This window comes from Pseudopipra pipra, chromosome 1, assembly GCF_036250125.1.
Source record: "Pseudopipra pipra isolate bDixPip1 chromosome 1, bDixPip1.hap1, whole genome shotgun sequence".
NCBI classification, from domain to species: Eukaryota; Metazoa; Chordata; class Aves; order Passeriformes; family Pipridae; genus Pseudopipra; species Pseudopipra pipra.
Window position 1 is genome coordinate 56,864,058 of NC_087549.1, and position 25,177 is coordinate 56,889,234.

The 25,177-nt window shown below is 34.7% G+C and overlaps 1 protein-coding gene across 2 annotated transcripts in view; it reads left to right on the forward strand.

The window, feature by feature from the left end:
• The window catches only part of CCDC102B (coiled-coil domain containing 102B), a 144,716-nt gene that overhangs the window by 112,408 nt on the left and 7,131 nt on the right, over window positions 1-25,177 (forward strand). The window lies entirely within an intron of this gene.

The following is a 25,177-nucleotide window of genomic DNA, read 5'->3' on the forward strand; positions in this document are numbered from 1 at the left end:
GGCACCTCAAAGATCATCTGATCCAAATTTTCTTGTTCAGAGCATGGTCTAGACAAGATGACCAGCTGAATCTTAGAAGAGTCCAATGTTAGGGAATCCACCACCTTCTTGGAGAGATTATTCCAATGGGAGATTATTGTTATTGTGACAAATTTTCCTCTTGTGTCCAGTTGGAGTCTTGCCAGGATTAAGTTGCACTCGTTACCCCTTGTTTTTTCCAAGGAAGTCTCCATCTTTGTATCCACCCTTTAAATACTAGAACACAATGGTAAGGTGTACCCTAAGCCTTCTTTTCTTAAGGCTGAACAAACCAAGTTCTCACAACCTTTCCTCACATAATGGGATTCTCAGTCCTTTGATCATCTTTGTGACCCTTCTGTGGACCCTCTCCAGCCTGTTCACATCTTTTTTTTATAGCAAGGATCAAAACTGAGCACAGTATTCCAGATGTGGTCTGACAAGTGCCAAGCAGAGTGGGATAATCACTTTCTTTCTGTAGGTAATGCCCTTGTTGATGCAGCCCAGCATCCTGTTGTCTTTCTTTGCTGCTGCAGCACACTTTTCAGTCTTATTGAGGTTGTTCACCAGGATCCCCAGGGCAGTGGGAATCCGTATCAAAAGCCTTGGAGAAATCCAGGTAGACAAGACGCTGCTTAGTTCACATCAACCAAGCAGGTTACTTTGTTGTAGCAGAAGATTGAGTCTGACAAGCATGATTTGCCCTTGGTGAACCCATGCTGGCTTTTCCCAACCACCTGATTCATCTGAGTTGGGAAAGCCTCCTGGAGGATTCATTCCATAACTGTCCTCAGGATTAAGACTGATGGGCCTATAAGCTCCAGGATGCTCCTTTAAACCATTTAAGCCTTCTTCTATTCTTCTAGGATACTCTCTGATCTGCACAACTTTTCAAAGATCATGGAGGGTGGTCTCGCAATTACGTCAGCCAGCTCCCTTAACACCCTTGGGTAGAAAATGTCAGGGATCATAAATCCCCTGTCAGGGATCAGGGGTCATGCTTGTGTAATAGCTCACACACCAACCCTTCCTTCGCTGATGGTGAGTCTGTGTTTTCGTCAACCTGGATTTTTGTTCCCAAGTCAGGGGGCCTAATAGGAAAAGGTGAATGGAGTGCTGAGAACTTTTGTCTTTCTGCCTCTCCTTTTTAACATCAGTTATTTATTTCAACACCCAGAAGGATTTTTTCTAAGATGTTAAGGAAATTCCATCTTCTAGGCACTTTTTTATATCCCTTGAATATGTTATTCTTAGTCAAAACTTTTAGAAGTTTGTCACTAATAACAAGCACATAAAAATGGAAAAGAATCCAAACAATAGCATGTAGTACTTACACGTATCTTATCTATTTAGATCTTGCCCCTTGTAATTCGGCATGAGATCTGGATTTGTCTCAGGAGCTAATGAAGGGCAAAATACTCTGGCAGGAATGTGTCTGTATGGCAAGTACTGCTTATTTTTACCGCAAAGAATTGAAGTACCATCTTTATTTCTTGCCTACACTATTTTTCATAGCATTGTTGACTACTCCTGATTATCCTAGATTGTCTGACTGAAATGAGATATTTATTTGCTCGTTGGTTCAGAACCTTCAGCAGTGTTTTGCTTCTCTGAAATTGGCACTAATATTGCCCATTGGCTTTGATAATTAAATTGTACACCTGCTCAAAAATAAGCACCAGATTGTTAATGATTCTTGGCCATCACACTGTCGGTAGTTTTCCAACAATATTTCTCTTCAAATTATCAGAACGTTTTTGTATTCCTCTAATTGTGACATTAACAATTCTAACATTCTTCCATGGCAATATATGGGTAAAAGAGTAAGGGTCTGTATTCTAAATCAATAACACTGCAGCTGAAGTGGGGAACGTGCTGTAATGAGGGTTATTATTATTAAGGATTTATTTAATTAATAAGCTCATAATTATACTTTATAAGACATATTTAATTTTGGTTATTTCTACAAAGATATGACAACTCTACATGTAACTAGATCACTGGAGGTTAAGAAATTATAGTAAATCAAAATTCATCATATCAAATTCTCTGAAAAAAATAATCTCTTATATTTAAAATTGCTTGCTACTGAGTAACTATGAAGAGAACAGCAGAAGCAGAGTATAATGAAGAATAAACTATCCCATACATAAATGTCATTGCTCAACATCTTTTTTAAGTAATAGATGCTATCACATACTATCACTATTAACATATTAGAGCTTTATGAATAAGTCTTGCAAATTCCTTTACTAAATATGTTATTATGAGATTTATGAGCTTTGTGTTTCATGTAGAACCTTCCCACCAGGTCAGGGCTTCACTGCACAAAATGATTGTTGAACAAACAAAGTACAAAACGGACTAATACAGTATATTAAAGCCTTTCCCTATCCCTAGTCTTTGAATTTATTATATTATTATAGTCTCATTCATTTCTAGAGAGCAGAAGGGCAGAAAGAAGAGTCATTGGATACTTCCTGAGTGTTATATGAATTAGAGTGTAGTCTTCTGTTGTCATTCACTCTTTGCAAATCTGAATTCATTGTACAGTTGGAGTTTGGCTTCTAAGGGATTGTTCAATTTTTAAAATTTTTTTACGGCACCTTGCCTATAAAAGAATTTATGTTTACTTTCTTGTGAGCACAATTCTATCTCTCCTTCATAGCTGATTTTTTTATCTGATTACTTGTGGTCTGTACAATCACTAAAGCATGAACTGTTTTGCTCCCTATGGCATCTCATCCTGTTCAGTTGGGTCTCCATTGCTGGGCCTCCCAGACATAGAAACAAAGATACAGCAGCATGTAAGCATGTCTGTCTGTTCCAAAGTGCCATCTGTGCGGTACTCTGAAGTTGGTTACTGCATCTGGCAGCAGTACTGCTTTTCCTGGGCTATGCCTTATTCTCACCTTGCAGAGCTGAAATCTCAAGAGCTGGCGCTGCAGTGAGATGAGCATTACATTCGGTAGGGTCATCTCCACAATATATTTTAACAGCTTCTGCTCAGACTACACATCTGCTGTACAGCCTAAGGCAAATTGATGAAACAGTCCATGCAAAACAGCATAAGCAGTAACTCTTTCTCCATCTTTCATCACTTTTTATATGCCTTGACTGACTCCTGATGTCATACAGAGCACCAAGGAATCTTGACCTGTCCCAAGGGAAGTCTTACTGCTTTCTTCCTACTGATTTTTCATCTTTTTTTCTGGTTCAGTTTGTACTACCTGTCTCAAGGTTCTTCAAGCTCCAAATGAATAGAGAAAGGAAAATTTCTGTTCAGACCGTATGCATCATTAGACTGTATTCATATCTGTAACAAAAAGATTTATACTGTAAATGGCACACTACTTAGACATCTTTCTATAATGTTCTCAGAGGTTAGTGTTTTAAAGGAAGGCTTATCTGGTTGTATGCTGCACCAATCCGAACTTCTTTCTGTTTTGAAGCTGAGCTTCATTTTACCTGAGCAAAAAGTCCTGCGTAATCTACAGAAGAGAAACAAATTCTGTACAGAGACAAAACATATAGTTGTGGGGTGCAGAGTTGAAGAGTAGATAACTTGCTTCCACAGTTCATGCATTTCACTAGCCTTATGTTAAAGTTACATTACATATATTCCCACTTTTACCAATAAAGTTTCCAGAAATAATTACCTACTATATTGTCTATATGATGAACATTTTTCTTTCTTATTTCCTTGTTGCTCTCTCCACTATATTGACATGACCCTAATGTCTGCATTCTGATTTGCTTCATGCCTGTGATATCTCTTGAAGCCTGTGAATTTGCACCAAATCCTGTTCCCTTTACTTACATTCTGCCATTTTTATCTGGGAAGCTTGTCCAAAGCTCCCCAGAATCTGTGATGTACACTGGAATCACACACCCTTCAAATAATCCTGTCTTTTACATGTTTGATACATGTTTAGATGTTAGATTCCTCAGTTTTCCAACACATGCATTGAAGTCTTTCCCATTGGATTGTATCTTGCCTGTTGTCATATTAAGAGTCTCAAGGGCAAGACTTATGAGGAGCAGCTGAGGTCACTTGGCTTGTTCAGCTTGAAAAAGAGAAGACTAAAGGGTACCCTCATCAAAGTCTTTGACATCCTCAAGAGGATCATGGAAGGGGGAGATGTTAATGTCTTTCTGGTGACCGGTGACAGGACACAAGGAAATGGAATGAATCTGCAACAGGGGAAGGTCGGACTGGACATTAGGAAAAGGTTCTTCCCTCAGAGGGTGATTGATCACTGGAACACCGGGGAAGTGGTTCTGTCATGAAGACTATCGGAGTTCAAGGAACATCTGGATGATGCTCTTAGTCATGTATTTATATTTAGGTAGTATTGCAAGGAACAGGGATTTAGACTCAATGGTCCTTATGGGCCCTTTCCCACTTGAGTTATACTATGATTCTATGTGACCTTGTTGATATTATTATTCCTTCTAGGTGGTAATAATAAAGCTCAATATCAGGTCTTATTCATAGAATCATAGAATTGTTTAATTGCCCTTTCTTCTGTGTTCTGACTTTCCCTAGAGTGACCACTTACTCCAAGTTTCATGTCCCACAGAGTAAGAGCATGAAAAATTCTTGCTTATTTAACTAAATGGGTTCCATTTTTTTAGGGAAAAAACAGTTTAAATAGACTCGTGGCTACAACTAGTATTTCAGACAAACTTTCTTACATCTCCTCCAGTATTTTCCCTTGTGTAGTATGGGATCTTATGGTCTTTCATTTAATCTAAAGGCAGACTGGTGTAATCCGTGGCAGTAAAATAACGTCCACACCCTCTCTCAGCTTTAGCCTGAATCAAAATGGAGAGAATAATCCTTCCTTCATCCCATCACAGGCCAAAGAAAAGAAAGTATGTAAGGGAAAATGAGTTTTGTTAATCCTGTAACTGGAAAAGCCAAGCTTATTCACTGCTTCTGATATTTTGCAGTTTAGCAGAGTAATTTGCTACAGGGTCTGTGTTGACTACCATCCCTCTATTCCAATTATCAAAAACTTTTGTCTTTACTAATTATTGTCTAACACATTAGAGACTAAAAATTAAGTTGTTCTTGACGGTCAACATTTGATGCCTTTCCAAGCCTTGGTTACCTAGATAGTCAATATATATAAACAAATCATGAGGAAAGGGTGTATAAAACTATTAAATCCAGGATTAAGGCAAAAAATAAAAATCTTTTCTTAAACAAATACATTATTCCCAATCAGACTTTGGTAGAATTAATACATATTGTTCTAAAATGACTGATACTCTCCGAAGATTATGAGGAATTTTCACACTAGAAATATACTGGGTTGATCAACAAAGACATCTTGTATAGCTATTGCAGTGCCCAAAGAAGGCTGCATTTTCAAGCACAAAATCATTTTTGGAGGAAAACAAGTGACATGGTTACATCTCCGTGTTGGAAACATACTGTAGCCTGTTTTGTTTATATGATGTATATGCTAAGCAATATACTAAGTAATAGAAAATTGAAAAATTTAAGAGATGTCTCATAAAATCTTTAAAAAACTCATGCTAATTATAGATATTGCTGGCATTTAATTAATATTTTTGAAATTTTAAAAAATTATGTTTACAGAAAATAGAGTTTCCAAGTATTTCAGTTGTGCATGCACTTGTACTGAAAACATGAAATAACAGTTTTTAAGTCAATTTAGTCTTCATGGGACTTAAATTTGAATTCTTGAACTGTAGAGTTTATTCAGTGTATTTACCTTTGGTTAATTTTTAACTCAGTATTGTTTCTAATCTTCTAGCCACTTCCCACTCCCTCCTTGCCGGTCTGAAGGCTACAGCTCTGGCACAGTATCTTGCCTGCATTAGCATGTGCTCCTTTCTCTACTGTGCAGTGGGACCAGACTTAGCACCAGTACATTCAGCCCAACAAGGAATTAAGTCTGGGAAAGAGTCAGCAGGCTGTCAAGATAATGGGGCGAGTGGGCCCCACTGTCCCTGGTAGTAAGAGCCTTGCTCTCTAGTTAATTAAAGTTACTTTTGGATAAATCAAGTGAAACAGAGTTAAATCCATACTAATTGATAATCCCTTCAGATAGACATGGTGCTGGTGTGAAATATGTTGAGATGTAATGTCATAAAAATATAAAATTCTGTAAATTTTAGAAAAACATAAAATTACATACTATTAATAACAGATCTCTCAAATGAATTTAACAAATGCAAAATTTTGACATTTTGTATGTATCCATTTTTGTTAATGAATTCAGTACTTACTATATGTGCTATGTACTGCAATCAATAATTCATGAAGAGTTATATGACAGGTTCTACATCAGCAAGGAGCTTAAGTTGCTCAGATATTATTTCTAAATGTCTTAAGGATATCTAAATATCTTAATTAAATCTTCAACATTGAAATCAGTTTCTTAGGAGATATTGTTATAGTGTAACCCATACATATTAACATATGTAAATGAACACAGAGTGCATACAGGCACCACAGAGAGCTGTCAATGTTTTCATATGTGGAGATCTACCAACTGAGACCTTTCAAAAAATTCAGCAATTGTGTAATAAACCTAAAGCAGTGGAGGAATATCCCAGGTAATTTTCCTGAAAAAAAAAATTATGTACCTACAGATTTTATATTTTCTTCTAGTGTTATTGATTTAGTTTATTCTGTAGTTTAAGAGATTAAGCTGATACCTACTGCATAAGTTTTTTTCATCTAAATTGCTACAACAGCATAATTGCCACCAAATAAAACTTGGTGAAAAAGGAAACCCAAACCACACTACACTTTCTCCGACACTGTTCGTGCCACCCATTTGCTCTTCATCAAATACATGATGTAATTTTTAGTGAATTTGAAGCAAGAGTTCAGCAACTAGTTGACAAATAAATACTACAGGGTTTGCAGGAGCACATTTTTCAGCCCAATCTTATTTGAACTTTAAACTCTTGACTCATTTGTCATTTCAAATTCCTTTTGAAAAGCTATTCATCTACTGTATTTCCCATTCACTTACAAATATAAATAATGATCAAAAAGTTGGAAAACAAACTAAACAAAAGCAAAAGATCTCCAAATTAATTAAAGTGGTAATGAAATGCAAAATATGATAGAATAAAAATACAGATTTTTAAAAATATTACATTTCAGAATATCGTGTAATATGTATTTGCTCTTAGGTTTTGCTTAACAAGAAAGTGCTGGTCTTTACCCTTCAAAATCAATTCATCTCTTTTGAAATACATGAATCAACATTGCTATTTTCTGGATTCTTCCCACTGTAATTTTAAGTGTAGCATGTACTTGTGAGTTTTATTGCACACTGGAAAGAATGTGATAGCTTCATGTGCTGTCCTGCAGGTTACAAGGGAAGAATAACAAGATTTTAGCTCCTATATTCACTTTAAGCCAGAGGAGGCCATGGAGGCTATTAAGAAACCTGCAGTTCTCTGAAATTAATGAAAAATGAAAATGTGCCATGTTTTATTTCTGTGTTTAGTAGATTAGAAAAAGACTGTGAACATCAGTAAACCAGTATCCATAAATGTTGAAAAGCTTTGCCCTAGCACAGTAGCATGCATGGAGAGACCAATTTGATATTCAGAATATTGGATGGATCAGACCCTTATAAGGTAGACTATTCCATTTGCACAATCTCCTATAGTTGCTCATATATAAAAAATTAACAAATTAATTTAGCAATATAGATTGTCCTATATTGCTTTGCTTAAAAACAGGTTATTTTTATACCAATCATTGCACCTGGATATGATAATGATAATAGTAATAGCAATTAAAAACCTTTGCCTGTCATTATCTTATCAGTTTGACAAACTACTGTGGTAGAGCACTACATTGTCTGGAAAGACCTGAAGCTATGTGTGCATGTGTCTCTGACATACACACACACACACATATATATAGCTATACAATGCTGCTGTAAGGATTTGGCAGCCTCCCAGAAAACATACTGATTTGCTTACCTTAAAATAATTCTTAAGTTTAAACTTTTGGACTTATAGTGCTCTGGAGTATATACTTTAAGTAAGGTAAATTCATAATTCTGCTGTCAGATATATGCCTTTTGCCTTCCCCATGAAAACATGCAATATTCTGATGAAGCTTGCAGAGGGCAATTTCCCACCCTGGAGACTCATTAGAGTTTTGAAGAAAAATGTTTCTTGGCTTCTCTGTCTACCTTGTGTACATCAATCCTGACTCACTAGATAATGTAATATTTGTTAGAACTTCTTCTTCTAGCTGCAAAGGACATCTGCAGTGTTTTGAGGCAGGTTCTGTTCTGTTTGTAACACTCCCCCTCTGACACCCACACCTTGAGGAAGAGCAGCGAGGCTGAGATAGTCAAAGGTCAGTAGGACTGGGCTTGACATGATGCAGAGTTGAGGAACTGGGGGGGGCAGAGGCAAAACAGGAAGGGTAAAAAAAAGTATTAGGTAGTAGGAAATGGGACAGAGGGAGACTGGGAGAAGAAGCAGTGATTAACAGAGCAGATGGGAACAGGGAAACAATCCTCAACCATGCATGTAAAACTATATTATAAATAAAATTTGGACCCCCCAAAGAGCTCTGGGTCTCAATTCTGCAATTTTTAGCTTATGAGATGTTTGATTTTGCAACTATACCCTTGCATGGATGTTGTAGCAACGGGCAATAGGACAGCCTATCTATAAGTCTTATCTTTCCTTCATACATTTCCTCCACCGTTTGAATTTTTCACTTTTTCCCTGTGCTGAGCAAAGGATAAATTCTGAAGTTCTGTATCACATCTCTCCACCCAAAATGGCTGTAAGGCCAATTCTGTCTCTGTCTTTCTGCCAGTAACAATTTGTTTTCCAAGAGTAAAGGAGGAGGAGAAGGCAGACTTAACTTTTCAGAATAACCAATGTGAATGAACTGATTAATATCTCGACTGAATAAAATTAACTTTGTTTTATATATGATTGAAAGAAATAAAGTTAGTGTTTTTTCTATATTAAGGGTTTTCCTAACCTCCAGTCTGTGATCTTACGAGGCAGTTATCTCAGTTCTATAACTCAGTTCTTTGTTGAACTTACATAAGTTATCTCCACTGGAAAACAGTTGGAAAAGAATATGTAGAATTTTCATTTCTTGACATTTATAAGGGCAGTAATCTTATTTTATCTAGTTTAATCTTCTTTCACTGAAAACTTGCTTTCCCTAATAGCCATCAAATATTCAACCAATATTTAAATTTTAATTATTATGAGTTTGGTTTCTTATCCATGTGTTGTGTTTACTGCATAAAAGCTTTCAATGAGGATTTGATCATATTTAGATATTCAACCACAGAGAGGAATATAAAAAAATTAATTAAAAATTATATAGTCTGTTAGCTTACCAACAGCATTAAGCAACAAACCTACAGAATAAACATTAAAATAATAGTTTAAATAACTCTTTCTTCTAAAAATAAAAATGTATTTAAGCAGATCCTGCTATTCAGGGAATGAAAAAAGGTGAAGGTTTCAATACCGTAAAGCTAGATACTTGAGATTTGGAAAGGACAGAGCCAAAAGGATGTAAAATCTGATTGGTGTGCATGCTATTATATCCTGCAGGAACAGTAAATTATGGCTACAAATTAATATATTGTAACATCAACAAAGTTGCTGAACTTTTATGCTTATGTCGAATTCAAAGTGGAAAGTTTATTTGAAAGTTGGCTCTCAAAAAGGATTTTTTTTCCCCTTAGCAAAACAGTGTGAAGAATTGCATTTGATGCTGTTGCTTCTGCAGTGGAGATATTAAGTACTTTGTAAGGATATCTAGTTATTTTATTTTTTTTAATGGATATATATACATTTTTCATAGTGGAGCTGACGACTCAAAGAATCGTGATTCAGTGGGTCTTGGGAAATGAGTCACTTCATGGGGATTGACTGATTCTAAACTTATAGTACCATAGCAACTCTTCCTCCAATCTAGTTTAAAATAATCACATTTTTGACCTACCAAGCTGGCAGCCAGGAATCACCAGGGTACTACTTCAATGAATATGAGATATTACATTGTGTTGTGCAAAATGAATGTGGGAAAAGAATATTGAGTGATATGTAACAGTTTTGTAAAGACAAGATCTTGCATGCTTCTTCTACTAGATAAAAAAATCCCAGGCAAAGGAGAAACTGCACAACATCCTGATTCTATTAGCTTCTGCAAAATAAGGAAATACTAATATTCTTTCTCTAGAGCTTTAGAATTGGTCTTCTAGAAAATTTATATTCATAATTACATATATTTTCTATGTCCTTCATTCTCAAAATTGAATTCATTTTCTAAACTGACATCAACAATGAATTTATGTCATGTCACATTTATTAAGACTTTGAATAGCTTGTTTTCATTCACAAAGTTTATTCTCATCTGTCAGAGGCAGATGGGAAAATGCATTTCCCCAGGTCCTTAATCTAATTAACAAATCAGTTTAAAAAAATAAATCGTAAATTTTTATTCTTTTTTATACATTCTATATTTTCTATTTAATTATAAAGTGTCTAAGCTAAGTTGCTGTCCTTTTTGAATGCTTTTACCTATAGGTCTTTGAAAATGAGAAATACGTTTGTGCAAAAGGGTTTTGATTGATACTTCTACAATTTAAAAAGGCAGACTGATCTTGAGCAGGAATTTCATGAGACACTACTGTGTTTTTTGCATGCTCACAATCCCTAAAAAAGTCTCTTTATCACTAATTTTTTGGGTTTTGCAGTTTAGTAGAACACACACAGAAGCAAATGTAAGGAGATGGTGGATGGATTACTTATGAACATTTAGAGGAACATAACAGAAGGAGAGTTTCCATGTTGTTTGACTTGCATAGAACACTACAATTGTGTTTGCCCTCTCTATTAAATTGGAAAGCCAAAGTGTCTTTGATCAATGACCTGCTGAAACTATAGCCCTCTTTTCTACACTTTCAGTTGCTAAACTGAAATAGTGATTTAATGTCAGCACAGAAATGGCTTTCAATATTAGAAAAAAAGATTTAATAAGCAAACAGTTCAAGTCTTTTTTTTTTTTCATTGTGACTAACATTGTAATGCCCCCAGCATCAACCACATTGCTTCTTATAGGTTTGGAAAAGTTCAGTTAATGAGGATATTTTTATATTACGCTGATTACGTCCAACAGTATATTATATATCATACATATTGTTGGTGTGTGTATATATATATATATGTATCTATATCAACAGTATATGTATTATCTGCTTATCTGCAAAGACAGTTTTCTTAATCTTATCTTCTTTTGTGTTTTGTGTCTGAAATAAATATCCACCCCAGTAAGCACAGGCATTTTGACATCATTCTATAAATGTTCCAAAAGGAAAAACTTGGCATATGATTGCATGAACAAGATGCACCATTTCTATTTCACTTCTATTATTTAGAAGTGATTAGGTCACTAGTGGAGCAAGTATTTCGCTAAATCGCCAACATTGTTTGAGGCAACAAACAATTAGATTTCAATATGTGATTTTTTTTTCTAATCTTCTTAATTATGGAAATAACACATTTTTTATTCCAATGGGATTGAGTTCATTCAATGACAATTATGTATGGTAGAGATAACCATTGTATTATTCTGAAAGCTAACCTTAGGTATTGCATGATTTTCTGAAATATGGATAGAGTAGCACCATGATTGTTCTTAAAATGACCTTTCCTGAAATTTTTCTGTCACGGAACACCATTAGTAGATCGATTAATAATATTACTAGCTTATATTAAACAGCAAAGTGCTTTACTGATGATAACAAATATCATAGTCCTGAAATGTGATTTTATGGAGAAGTTTTTAAAAGATTAACACAAGTCGCAAAACAGTTGTAAAAGAAAGGCCCTTCTTTTTACAAATCATTTGGAATTTCAACTTTTCTGAATGTATCAGAGTAAGTGGATGACTTTAGGCTGAACATTATAAATGTGTATCGTTGCCCAGATTAGCTAATGGTCTTCAGCAAGAGGTTTAAAACATTTTTTCTAGTCAACTGTGTATTTTCTGGTTCTTAAAGATTCTTCAAAAGATAATTTGTCATGACAGTTTCTGTGTCAGCAGCTCTTTTCTTTATTCCTGAGAGCTTTAATTAAATCTTTTAGATGTGCTTATCACTTCCCAGCACATATTTCAGTTATATTTTATTCTGGAGATGAGAAGAGTAACTTTCTTCTAGTTTTCAGACAGCAATGTGAAGCATTTTTATGACACAGCTTCTTTCAACAACATTTCCAAAAAGTTAAAGCTTACATTGCATACATTTTTTTTTAGGGTAGCAGGTTTGTCATCCATACTTGAAAGCCTTCTGCTGTGCTTTGCACTTAGTGTCACTTGCAAAAAAATATTAGTGTATGTTACTCATTTTTCTTAAAAGAAATTTCTGAGATGCTTTTAAAGAATTGATTTTGTCTGCTTGCCCACACTGGAGGCATGTTAAAAACATAGAAGCAAACAAAAAATGTGGAGATTTTTGAAGCATCATCACAGATCTGTAGTGACCACCATTAAAATTCAACAAGTTTCACATAGTACAATCTGAGAAAAATTCCCCAGGGTGTGATATCATCATATCACAGCAGTAGCTGGACTAAAGTTACATTTCAATAAAAATTCTTTATTTGCAATCAATAGACTTAATAAGAGGAAGCCATATGATCAATATTTAGATTTTGAAGAGGTATAGATTTTCAAAACTTAGGCCAAACTATTTACTTGAAACACACAGAGCAGTTTTTGGTTATAGGGAATTTCATTTTAGAAAACATTTAGTAAATATAAGTGTATATTCTTTATTGCATTGTAGTTTCAAATAAAAAAATTGGAAGCACTAAAAAAATTCAGAAGCACTAAATTTTTTGTGCTGGACATCTAAATGAAAAATGAATACATCTACCCAGAACTGATCTACCAGAAAGCTTGCAATTTTCTGTAAAGTATGTTGCTTCAGCATAATTAAGAAATTAATTGATATATTCAGAACAAATAGACACAGCAGAAAAATGAGAATGTGGAAAGTAGTGTAAAAGAGGAACATTAATTAGAAAGTGATGTATGGCCAAGTGCTGGGATTTATGAGTAATAATGCACTTAGCAGAAGGTCCTGCAAACCTGTCATTTGAATGATTAATTATTTTCATAAGTACCTAGAAGACTTACTTCCATATTCTAGTGAAATGAGATATCTTTGGATGGGATGATAGGAAACTGTAGTGCTAGAGAAGCAATATTGTAAAATTTCTGCCAAATAGGCTATCTTGTGTGAAACTGGAGCATACATCAAAAATTAAAAGAGAGTTCTGATGCTTCCAGTGTTACATATTTTAACAAGGTACAGCTTTCTTGGAGTCCATTACTATTATAATGGATTTTAATTCTTAAGGGACATTTATGGAGATGTTATTTCAACATTTTTAAGGCCATATTTGATCTCAAAAAAGAAATAAAATATATTATAATTACCTGAACTACTTAAATTCAATTTAGCATTGATTGCAATGAAATGTAGGGGTAATGATAGCCCAAAGTCTTTGAAAGAAGAAACTGTCATTTTACCTCATCCTTGAAGTTGTAATGCATGCAAAATACCACTGGACTTTACTGGACAGAGAGAAATCGCTTTCTGAAATCAAATAGCCTGAATTTTGTGTTCTCTTTTGCTGCACTTTGAGACATTGGTACTGCTTTAATGTAAAACATAAACCCATGCTTATGAATCTGAAAGTTTCTCCCCAGTCAGTAAGGCTTTGTGTCTTAAATACAGTTTGACAAAAAAACCCAGCAGAAACAAAACATCCTCCAAGTTCTAGCAGAGTGCATTTCACACTTATAATTCTTCTTGTGCCACTTTAAACACGGGCATGAAAAACACCCCCTTAATTTCAGGTGCTGTTCTGTATGCTCAGTACTGCCTAATGAGTATAACAGAATAATATCACTCAAAGTTCCATCTAAACTGGTGTCCTGTGGACAAAAGTGGGTCTCTGCAAGAATTTAAAAGCAAAGCAGATAGGTAGACATATGTCTCAGGGGTATCGCGCAAGATTCCAGGAAAATCCAGATCAAGGATTCTCAGTAAGAAGTGGTATCTTTTAAGCCTTATATTGAGTTTTCTTTTATTAAATTGTTCAATTGCTTTCTGGGCCCCTGTAAAGCTTTTATAACAGCCTAATACAAGAGGTCTCAAGACTTAATTGTGTTCTGTTAGAAGTTACTCTCCTTCGCATCAAAGATGCCTTTTGCCAGTTTCATCCCTGCTTTCATTTTTGATAGAGATTGTGACCTATTCCTATTCACTCCATCATATGCATCCTGAAGTTTGTTTAGTCACCCCTGCTGCACAAGCTAGACCAGACATTTGTTTACATGTATGTGGTTCTGCAAACCTTTCCTTGATTTGGTGTGATTTCTTCTCAGATACTGTAAATATTGTGCTCAGTATTCAGGATGTGGTCATTTTATTGGATTAATATAGCAGCATAGCTATTGTGTCCTCTATTTCTTTTCTAACAGTTTACTTTTTTTTTAACAACTGTTTTTCTTTCAAGGAAGATAACATATTCTCAAAACCAACAGGACAACTAAAAAAAATATTAGTTTTCTAAATGAAATAATTCAGAAGTTTTCAACTTCAACTACAGCTTATTTAGATTATTTAGAATCTACTTATCTATAAGTAATCAGAAGTTAGTTATTCCTGTATTAATTTTTTCTTCTTTCTCTGAATACTAACAGTCTGATGATGCTTTCCACTGAATTGATCTCATTGTCACTACGTTGATCTCAAACTATCATCTTTAGAGATCCTGAATGAGGATGTGCTAAATTGTTCCTTGAGCATATTTCGAACTCCAAATATTGCACTTTTTTACTTCTATCCTTTTATTCAGAGAAATAGTAATGTATTTTTCTATATCCATTATGGTGTGCTTTAGTTAAAAAAAAAATAAAAAAGAAAAAATAGTGTATTTAGCTACAAAAAATTTAGTGGCAAGGAGGGTGTGTCAATATGGGCCTGTCAGCATTTGTGGTGCTTACAGGGTGGTGTTTCTTTATCATTATCTGTAAACTATTTGTCAACTATTTGTCATTATTTTTTCATTATTGTTGTCATGCTTCAACTGAGATGTGTTTCAAAATTTAGAAAATATATAGAAAAAAAGAACATTCTTATAGTTCTTAGATTCATATCTCAGAAGTCTGTTCTTCCTCCAGACATAAGATGTTTTAAGTCAAACAGCATCTCAGACTTGGAGAATGCTAATGTATTCCTCCTAGAAGGACTTTCAGGGCTTCATTCTGGAGATGACAGTGCCACTAAGGAAGTTCTTTCCCTTCCCAGTAGAGTGATACTTGTCAAAAAAATTTCCAAGTGATAATTGTGTCAAACTGAAAGACTGTAAAGTTTAAGATTATTCATATTATTTGCATACTGTTTATAAATTTCTAGGTTATAAGGAAGGAAGACTTAAGAAAACTTAGAAATTCTTACTAACATTAAAAGAGTTGTTCCGTGGAAATGATTTATGTATGCTCAGAATTCATGTTAGTTTTGTGAAAATAGCTCTGTGAATGTTAGATACATTCTACAGTGTGGAGCTGTCAGTGGTGCTTCTTACACAATTTTCAGGGGGAAAATTGTTTCTCACATCAGGCTTATGAATAATTAAATGCTGTGTCTTCTTATTCAGATACACATACACTCATACACATACATCCATTTGTAGCAAACAGACTTCTATATATTCATATATCATTATATTAACCTCAGTTTTCTAATATAACTTGAAAGAGGTGAGCTACTTACCTTACCAAAATGTCATGGCCACTCCTTACTAGAATCTAATAGAGAATAATTCTAATACTCTCTGTGCATAAGTTGATGGAGTTAATGTAATTATACTGGCACAAAACTGAACAAATCCAGCACCTACAACACAACATATGAATAGAGTTCAGAACAATATGATGAAACAAGGAGTTTCATTTTTTGCGTTTCCTAAATTTAGCATAGATTATGTATGTGCCTCTGACTTCTACATATTCTATGGATTTCTCATCTTCTATAAAATGCTGCTAAACTTCCAAAAATCTAAGAAAATCTACCATGCAACATTCTCAAACTGATTTTGTTATTTCTGATCCTGGTAGAATGATACTTACTCTAAATCCCCTGCTGTGATTCATAATTTTTAGGAAATAATGAGAATACATTGAACAAGCTATGCTTGGTTTAAGGACATAACAAAAAGCTGGATTCTATTTCTGATCACATGTCAGTCCAATACCCTATTAATTTTAATGCCATAAATAGAAAGATTTTATTTTTTTTTATTATTGCATCAATATTTTGAGAAGCAGAGATTTTCAGGTATCGAAAGAATATTGTGGCAAATTTGATCTTTGGAAGCAGCAAAAGATTTAGAGATCTGAAAAACCAAGGAATTGCAAAGCAACAGCCAGAAGGAGATTTGTAACAGTAACAAAGTTAATCAATCCAAACAAAAAAGAAAAAATACAAGATTTTTGTATTGTTACTGAAAGACAGAAAGAATGTTCAATATATAAGACATTTTCTATTATCAAAAGTAATAAGTAAAATTGCAGCAGATGGAAAATTAAACTCGACTACATATAATCAGAGCTACTAATATTCCATCTTTATATATATGCTTTTTTAAAAAACTTTTGAGCATAAATGTACAATAAACCAACAGTTGTGTATGCTTCAGTTTCTGAATATGTCAAATGGATGGATGGGCTACTTTGCAAGGAAAGAGGCAGAGAGCTGAGGGGGCTATGAATGAGAATTACACAATCGTGAAGGCGCTAGATAAACTGAGCATGGCATCCTTGTTGACCAAATATAACAACTAGGGGGCACTGAATCCTGAATGAGAGTACAAATAACAGAGGCAGCAAACAGACACAGCAGTTTACACAGTCTTTTGCACAGCAAAGGGCAGAAGATGGATATGGGAAACCACAGAACAGTCAATCTCACCTTGATCCCTGGTAACAGGTACAGCTAATCCTGAAAACCATTTCCAAGCATACTGAGGAGAAGAACATGGCTGTAAGCAGTCAGCATGGATTTCTAAGGAGGAAGTCATGACTGATCAACCTGGTATAGTCTTCTGCAATGAAATGTCTAGCTTTCTAGATGATGGGAGATCAATGCATGTCGTCTATCATGATATTAGTAATACTTTCAACAGTGTCTGTCATAACATACTCATAGACAATCTGATGCAGTACAGAATAAATAAATTAAAAGTTAGGTGGCTGGAAAGTTAGATGAACTACTGGGCTAAAAGATTTGTCCTTAGTGAAATGAAGTCCAGCTGGAGGGCTGTCATTAGTGGTATACCCCAGTGGTCAATGCTGGTGATAGTACTGTTTAACTACAATAATCACCTGGATTATGGGACAGAGAGCCATCTCAGGAGATGACACAAAACAGGTAAGAGTCATTAATAGACCAGATATTTCTGCTGTCATTTAGAGGGACATCAAGAGGATGGAGGGATGGACAGACACTGACTTCATGAAGCTCAAATGGAAATGCCAAATCCTGCACTTGTGTAGGAACAAACCCTTGTAGTAGAGCAGACTTGGGGCTGCCTGGCTGAAAAATAGCTTTGCAGAAAGGGAGGTGGGGGATCCTGTTGGACAATATGCTGATAATGAGTCAGCAATGCACCCTCAAGGCAATGAAGGCTGACAACATTAGAATAAGCACAGCCATGAGGTAGAGGGAGATGATCCTTTCCCTCTGCTCAGCACTAGTGAGGTTCTGGACCCCCAGTGTAGGAAAGATGTGGACATGCTGTAAGGAGTCTACAAAGGTTTGCAGAAATGATTGAGGACTTCACTGCTGTGAACCTGTCTCAAAAGATTCCTCAGACTAAGCGTATTATCTCATCTGAATTTCTGGACAACAGGTCAATAAGGCAATCCTGAAAGTACTGAGCAGGAATGCATCCTCAGATATTCCTGATACAATGGTTCTGGATGCTGGAGGAATATCAGAAAAAATGGACAGTAAAAACACATCCATTTCATTATTAATTTTGTCCTGGCACTGTCATAATCCAGAGACACTAAAATTAGACTTTTCAAAGGAGTGTGTAAATAATAGGTCAACTTATCCTGAACTGTATTGAGAATTTGGTATATCATGAATGTAATTGAGATATGGAAAAACTTGAGGCATCTTTTCTTACAGAAAAAAAAAAACAATTTAGAAAAGTAATATTTTTTTTCTTCCAGATCTATGAATGGCATTTGGCAAATAGCAATTTGTTTTACCTTGGTAAATAGATAAAACTTTGTTACAAAAAATGGACAAGGAAAAAAGTAAGAATTCTCTTTATCTTATCTACTTGTGTATTATCTCCTATCTGTAACTGCTTTACTCTTTCTCTGCTTTTGTCTTTATCTGCTTTACTACCATGTAGGGATCAGCGCTTGCCCCCTGATGTTTGCATGCATAAGATAATTTTACTGGTCCTGAGAACACTTGTACTATTTTATCAGACATGGTAGGTCCTAAGATAATGAAACCCTCACATCACCAGATTACCATCAACATTCATTGCTTTTCACTTCAGCTCCCACATGATTTCAGCAGTCAAAGCCCTACAAACCACAGAAATGGAGATTAGTGACTTGTGGTATTTGAAAGCTGAGGTCCCAAATTCCAGTTAGATGATTTTCTAGCTGCATGCTATCTTTAACAGCTGGTGAGATAGTAGCTGCTATCATTTCAGAATTTGAAGCTGGGCAGAGTGGAAGGGAGTAGAATAAGTAATTGTAATGCACACATTCACATTCTATCTTTAGCCTTACAAGTCTTAAAAGAAATGCTTTCACTGTTGCAAAGCTCATAATCACAGCACAGCAGTTGTGCACAGTATTTGTTTCTACTCCAGCCGGTTCAAGAGATACCAGACTTTAATACTGTCAAAGATGAGCAGTGTTTTGGGCAATGATCCAAGGCAGAATATGGTCTATGGCATAACTTTCTAGTGCTTCCCAGAACGCTCATATAATTTTCATTCAAAGATTATAAATAGGAGGCATAATATTGAATGATACCACAGTATAGCAGGCAATATTTTCAGAAATTAAATTATTTATTTTGTTGAATGCACATTTTTTTTTCCTTATTTTGAAGAGAACTTCACTTTCAGTTTAAATATCAGCATGGTGTGGTGTTTTCAGAGTGAAAAACTAGTACAAAGAACCTCTCAGATATAATTCTGAAGATATCCCATTCAGTTTCAAGACATATTTGGATGGAGAACAGGACGTGGGTAAGGGAAGTGGGGAGGAAAGTTAATGTCTGCTACAGGGATGCGCCTTTCATACCTGGTAGAAGTAGGAGGAAAGTAATGAAGATGCGTGTTGAGCAACTGTTGAAAGTTAAGAATTCTGAAAGGGTAAAAGGAACTAAATTGAAGTTGGCAACCATGTAATTACTGGGAAGGGAAATGATCATGCTTTTTGTTGGCCTGAAGATTACGTAGGTGAAAATATTACTGTGGCAAGCGAATCTTAATGTATAAAAAAAAGGAATGAGAAAAGAGCTTGTTCTAAGTGTACTTTCTTAACCTTTCTTCAGCTATTAAAAAAAACCCTTCCATGCAAATCAGGAGTGTGTATATTACTTATAACTTCTCTGTGGGACCAGAAGAATTATTCCTGTCTTCAGAATCAGAAGGTATTTTGTAAAGAAATGTTGAAGCATGGTACATCAACAATTCTTATAGTACCTATTTGTAAGTCCTAATACAACCATCTATACTATCTACTTTCTTCAATATTCCTGACATCTGCCTTTCAATTTTTACTTTTAAATGTGTTTAAATTTTGAGTGCTTGGAATATGAATGTAGAACACAATGATTTAGATAATGAGAAAAATGGCAAAATCAGTTTGTATTTAGTCTTCATGTATGCTTAGTAATATTAAAAGAGCTGGAGCATGCTTTGTATTCAAATATAAGGAAATTTTCTGTTATCTATTGTACTATGGAAGAAATTAAATATTTATTGGTACAATTGCATGAGACTGATAAATAGTGACAGACATAGGGAAATAAAGTATTTTCAAGCAATTTTTGAAAAATGTAGATTTTTCTGCCTTCTTTCACTGTAAAGGCATATGATATGAACATTTTGGTTCATTCCAGTAGGTTCAGAGTATTCTAAAAACCAAAGGTAGAAAGGCCGAAATATTACTATCAGTTCCCTAAAAGTTGAATTATTTTATTTCTTGTGTTTATTTTTTTGGGGAGAGTGGACTGAATTTTTCTTCTGTCATGTAATTGAAAGAAAGAGTGGTTTTATTTGGTTATGCCATAGCCTGGCATGATCATATTCTAAAATATTAGAATTGAAGAAAGATGTTATTATGCAAAGCCAACTGAGCAAAAATATGTGATTACCTGAGAATGCAGTGGTGCATCCATCTCTCACCCCTCACCCTGGTTTTGAGCTACCCTAAAACACTTGTTTCACAACAATTAAGGAAAAATAATTAAAGAAAAAGGAGAGCTTTTCAAAGGTCATTTTAATTCTTATTATATGTCAGAACAGTGAAATAATTATGTTACAAATGGGAATGATTCTTCTTTTGAAAAACCTCACTGTTAACAAGACCTGAATTTACAAAAGGAGTCCTTTCCTGCTAGGTAGACACTGAGTACTATTTATCCTGACCTGTAGTTCTGATCTGTATAGTCACAGAAATACAGAAGTAAAATGTTGGTTTTAGTTTGCAGTACCAGAAGTTTGATCAAAATTGTAATTTTTGTCATATTCTACTTTAGAGAAAATATTAAATGTAATTATACAGTAAATTTCATTGGTCCCTATTGTAACACACTGTGCCCACAAATGTACTACAGAAATTTATTCTCAGACAAATTTTGAAGTTAAAGTGGGTTATAATTATATAGGAAAACACAATTATGTTCCTGTAGAAAATCAAAGAATAAATTTTTATGAGTTCAAAAAAAAAAATTAAATGAGAAATACAGAAAAACATTGCATAAGGTCTTGTGGCTCTCAAAAAAGATACAACATTTAACATTTGAAGAAAAATTCATGCTGTTTGAGAGCTCATATAGTATTTTTAATATTGGAATGGCATAGTGGATGAGTTTGCACTGGGTCTAAGATATTTCTGCTGTGTAAAAATATGAAACCTAATTCAATATCCATATGTTCACTCAAGATCTTTCGCAGTCCCCTAATGCTAAAGGGCAAATGTGTTTTAATTAAATCAGAAGCTAACATAAATCCGTGGTCTATAATTTGGGCAGCAACCTGTAATTCTACTCAGAATATTAATTATTTTAGTCATTAATAAATGTCTAAAAGTAAGGTGTAGTTTATACCAGTAAAGATGCTAGCTCAAGTTTATAATGATTTCCTTTCTTAACTCGAATTTGGTTTCATACCAGAGATCCCTTCCTTCTACACCCACAGTTGGAAATAATCTATGCATGACTTTTCAAATAGTTCTGCATAGCACCACAGCCACTGGTGAGACAGAAAATGACAAATCATAGTGGATCTGGACTGACATTTATTATTATTAAGTGAACTCTCACCCTTTATATTTTAAAAATATGTATTCAGGATATTACATATTTGTCTAATGATTTATTTGAAAAAAACATTTCTGATGCAAGTATCTGAGATGTTGTAGGGGATATTTTCACTTGAATTTCATTTTCTATATCAAACTCATGAAATAGTATATGACTCTTTTAGAAAGGAACATAAGATAATTAACAGTATTCCTTTGAGAAGAGAACTATTTTTTAGTTTCCATGAGGAGCCTTGAAATCAAACAGGAACCTTGGTAGGATTGACCTAGTGTGGGAAAGTTCAGCCCTTCTAGGAGGCATGTGAAATCTCTCAAGTACCAAAGAGAGAGATAATGTGTTTTACAAATAAATTTCATCTTGCCTTTGGAAATCCTGAGATTCCTTAAACTTTAGGTTTTCAAGAATAAATGTTTCTTGATGTATTTCCTTTAACAGTGTTACACTAGTCCCTTACTATTTTGCTACTAATTTATACTCCTGGGAAATACCCACATCTGTCCTTGGGAAGTCGTCATTGATTAAAACAAACAACAACCCTGTGATGTCTCTCCGTAGCATCATTACAGTAAATTGTGTGAGGATTAAATAAGACGACAATAATAATTTAAGTATCATGTGTAGCTACCTTAAAATAGTTTTATCTAGCTCTTCCTTTTAATTAAGGTTTGGAAAGAATCCCATCTTACATTAATACTTACTGTGCACTTACACTGGAAAAAAAAAAGAAAGATTAATTTATACAGCATTGAAAAATTTTAAAATGTTCTGTGGAGAAACGCACATGCAAAGTATATTAATTGAGATCTAAATTTGTGATGCTAAACAAAGAAAGCAAGGAAATGCACAGTGAAGCAGGAAATGTACCATATGTTATTGTATACCTGGGCACAATGGGGACACTATCTTAATGGCTTTCTTAATGTTCCTGTTGTACTAGATATCAGTGGACATATGGTATGCTGTCTTTTTATGCTTGTGTATTTTCATGATTTTGTTACCAACTTTGATAGCACTTTCTATTTGTCTACTGTTAGGAAAAAGGCTTTAAAATGTTTTGCTCTGGAGTCTGAAATCCATGCATTTTATTTTGATTATTCATTTGTACCTTAATTTTTTACTTTTATCTTTCTTCTTAAGCAGTTACATATTACTTTTATTATTAGGCTTTCCACAGTTTTAGTCTCTTTTTGGCAATAATTTGGAATACAGTTGTGTAGTCTTTCCATGTACAGAGGGGTTTTGACTCACTGTCAGTGCTGGCCAAACAGATGGCTAAAGCAACAGCAGCAGCTGCAGAGCTCACCAGGCTTTGAACAACTATGTGGTACAATGATAGAATCATAGAGTTATAGAATTATTTAGAATGGAAAAGGTCTTTAAGATCATTGAGTTCATCCATTAACCCAGCACCGCCAAGTTCAACATTAAACCATTTCCCGACGTGCTATATATCTTTTGAATACCTCCTGGAATGGTGGCTCAATCACTTCCCTGGGCAACTGGTTCCAGTGCATGACAACGCTTTCGGTGAAGAAATTTTTCTTAATATCTGATGTAAACCTCCCCTTACACAACCTGAGGCCATTTTCTCTTGTCCTGTTGCTTGTTCCTTGAGTAACAAGCAATTGGCTTCTTCCCTGCCTGCCCCAAGGAACCTCAACAAGCTCCAGTTGGCAGCAGGCAAGTGCAGAACTACTCAGAGGAAATATAACTTGTAAACAGAGAAGAGCAACTGAGCCAAATCCTTTTGACATGACTTACTCCAGTTATATACTGGCAAATATTCTCTTCGTTACAGCTGTGATCTCAGGAGTTCTTATAGGAGGTGTTTGAAGACTGTTGTAAAACAGTGGGGAGATAAAAAGAAGTTGCTATCAATAGGCACTCTTAAGTGTTATGTGTCGTTACACATCAGGACTAGTCTTTTAAATAAGATTGTCTATATGCTAGTGATTTCTAGCAGGTGTGAATACTTTTGTCTAAACTTTCAAAGCTTACCATTCTATATATTCATGCAGCGGTTTTAGTAGCAGCTCATGATATTTTCAGCTACATTAATCTAATTATGAAACAGAAGGCAGAATAAAACTCTCTTAACTTTTTATAGATGTCAGATAGCCGTATGTGACATCTAGAAATGCAAGACTAAGTGTTTCTGAAATGCTTAAGTAAGAAATACTTTAAAAACAAATAACATAGTTTGTCCTGAAAATTTACTATGTGTATTCCCAGTGGAACAAGAGGTAATTTAAGCCCACAGCTATTGTTTTTTCAAATATTTTAGTTTACTTTCTTTAATTTAAAACTTTTTCAAATGCTAATTTTAGGGATTCTATTTTTTAAGTTTATATTAACATATTTTTGATTAGCAAATGAATGGAAAAGATAGAACTATGAGTAATATTGCATAGGTATTTTAATAAGGAATTATTAACAGAACTCTTATAGATTTTTTTTTTAAGGTAAAGTCATTATTGAAAATCATTAAATTAAAGTAATTAAAAAGGAAGCAGCCATCTCATTCAAAAAGATTCCAGTAAAATTCGATAATGAAAACTAAGTTTCCGAGCAGCCCAGTCTTGTGTATCCAGCAGGGTGAAGAATTTGCCAGTTTATTGATTCTTACTGATGTAGGGCTTGACAATCAGTTTGTATCTGGAATGATTAGCAGGCATGTTCATCATTAGACGGGAGCATCATGAGGTCTGTGACGCGATAAACAATCACACGGCTATGCTAGCTCAAAGGCTTTTATAGTTGGGCAGCTTAAATGATTTTGACAGGTAATGCTGTTTTTATTAAGAACATGATTGTTTTATAAGAAGTAGACAGATTATATTACATGTGTATTCATAATGGCATGACTGACCCATCCACACTGCCAGGAAATGGGTTACAACTACAAAGAAGCAACAAGGTATCACCTGTTATATCTGATTATTAAAATTATTAGAAATGCCTCTCCCCGAATTAAGGTGCAAACAAGACCATATGCCAAAGTCAATTGTATGGTTTTTATTTGACAGTAAATGTGAGGCAGAAAGAGAGCGATAGAAGGAAATAGGAAAAAGGAGAGGCAGGGAAAAAAGAGAGTGACAGAGAAAGATTAAATAGGAAATATATCACCACTCCACGTAACCCAGTGGCATTCCGTGAATCCTCTTCTTCTGGTCTTCTTGGTGGTGAGGGTCTCAAGTTCCCATCACAGTCCAAATTCCAGTCAGGAGGCATATTCGGGAAGGGGTGTGTTTCAGTGGTCGCAGACAGGTAGTTGCTTCCTTGCAGTTTGACAAAAAGTCTTTCTATGATTTTGACAATATTTAAGACATTAAAACATTTCATTCTATCACACCACCACAGTGTTCCACAGTGTTCCTGATATGTTGTTCAAGCAACAAGAAGACTTTTTAGGGTCCCAGAGTCAGGAATAAACCAATTGGTTTGTGGATTCCATTTTCTGAAAACCTGTTCAAGAGACATAAAAAAAAAATAAAAATAAAAAG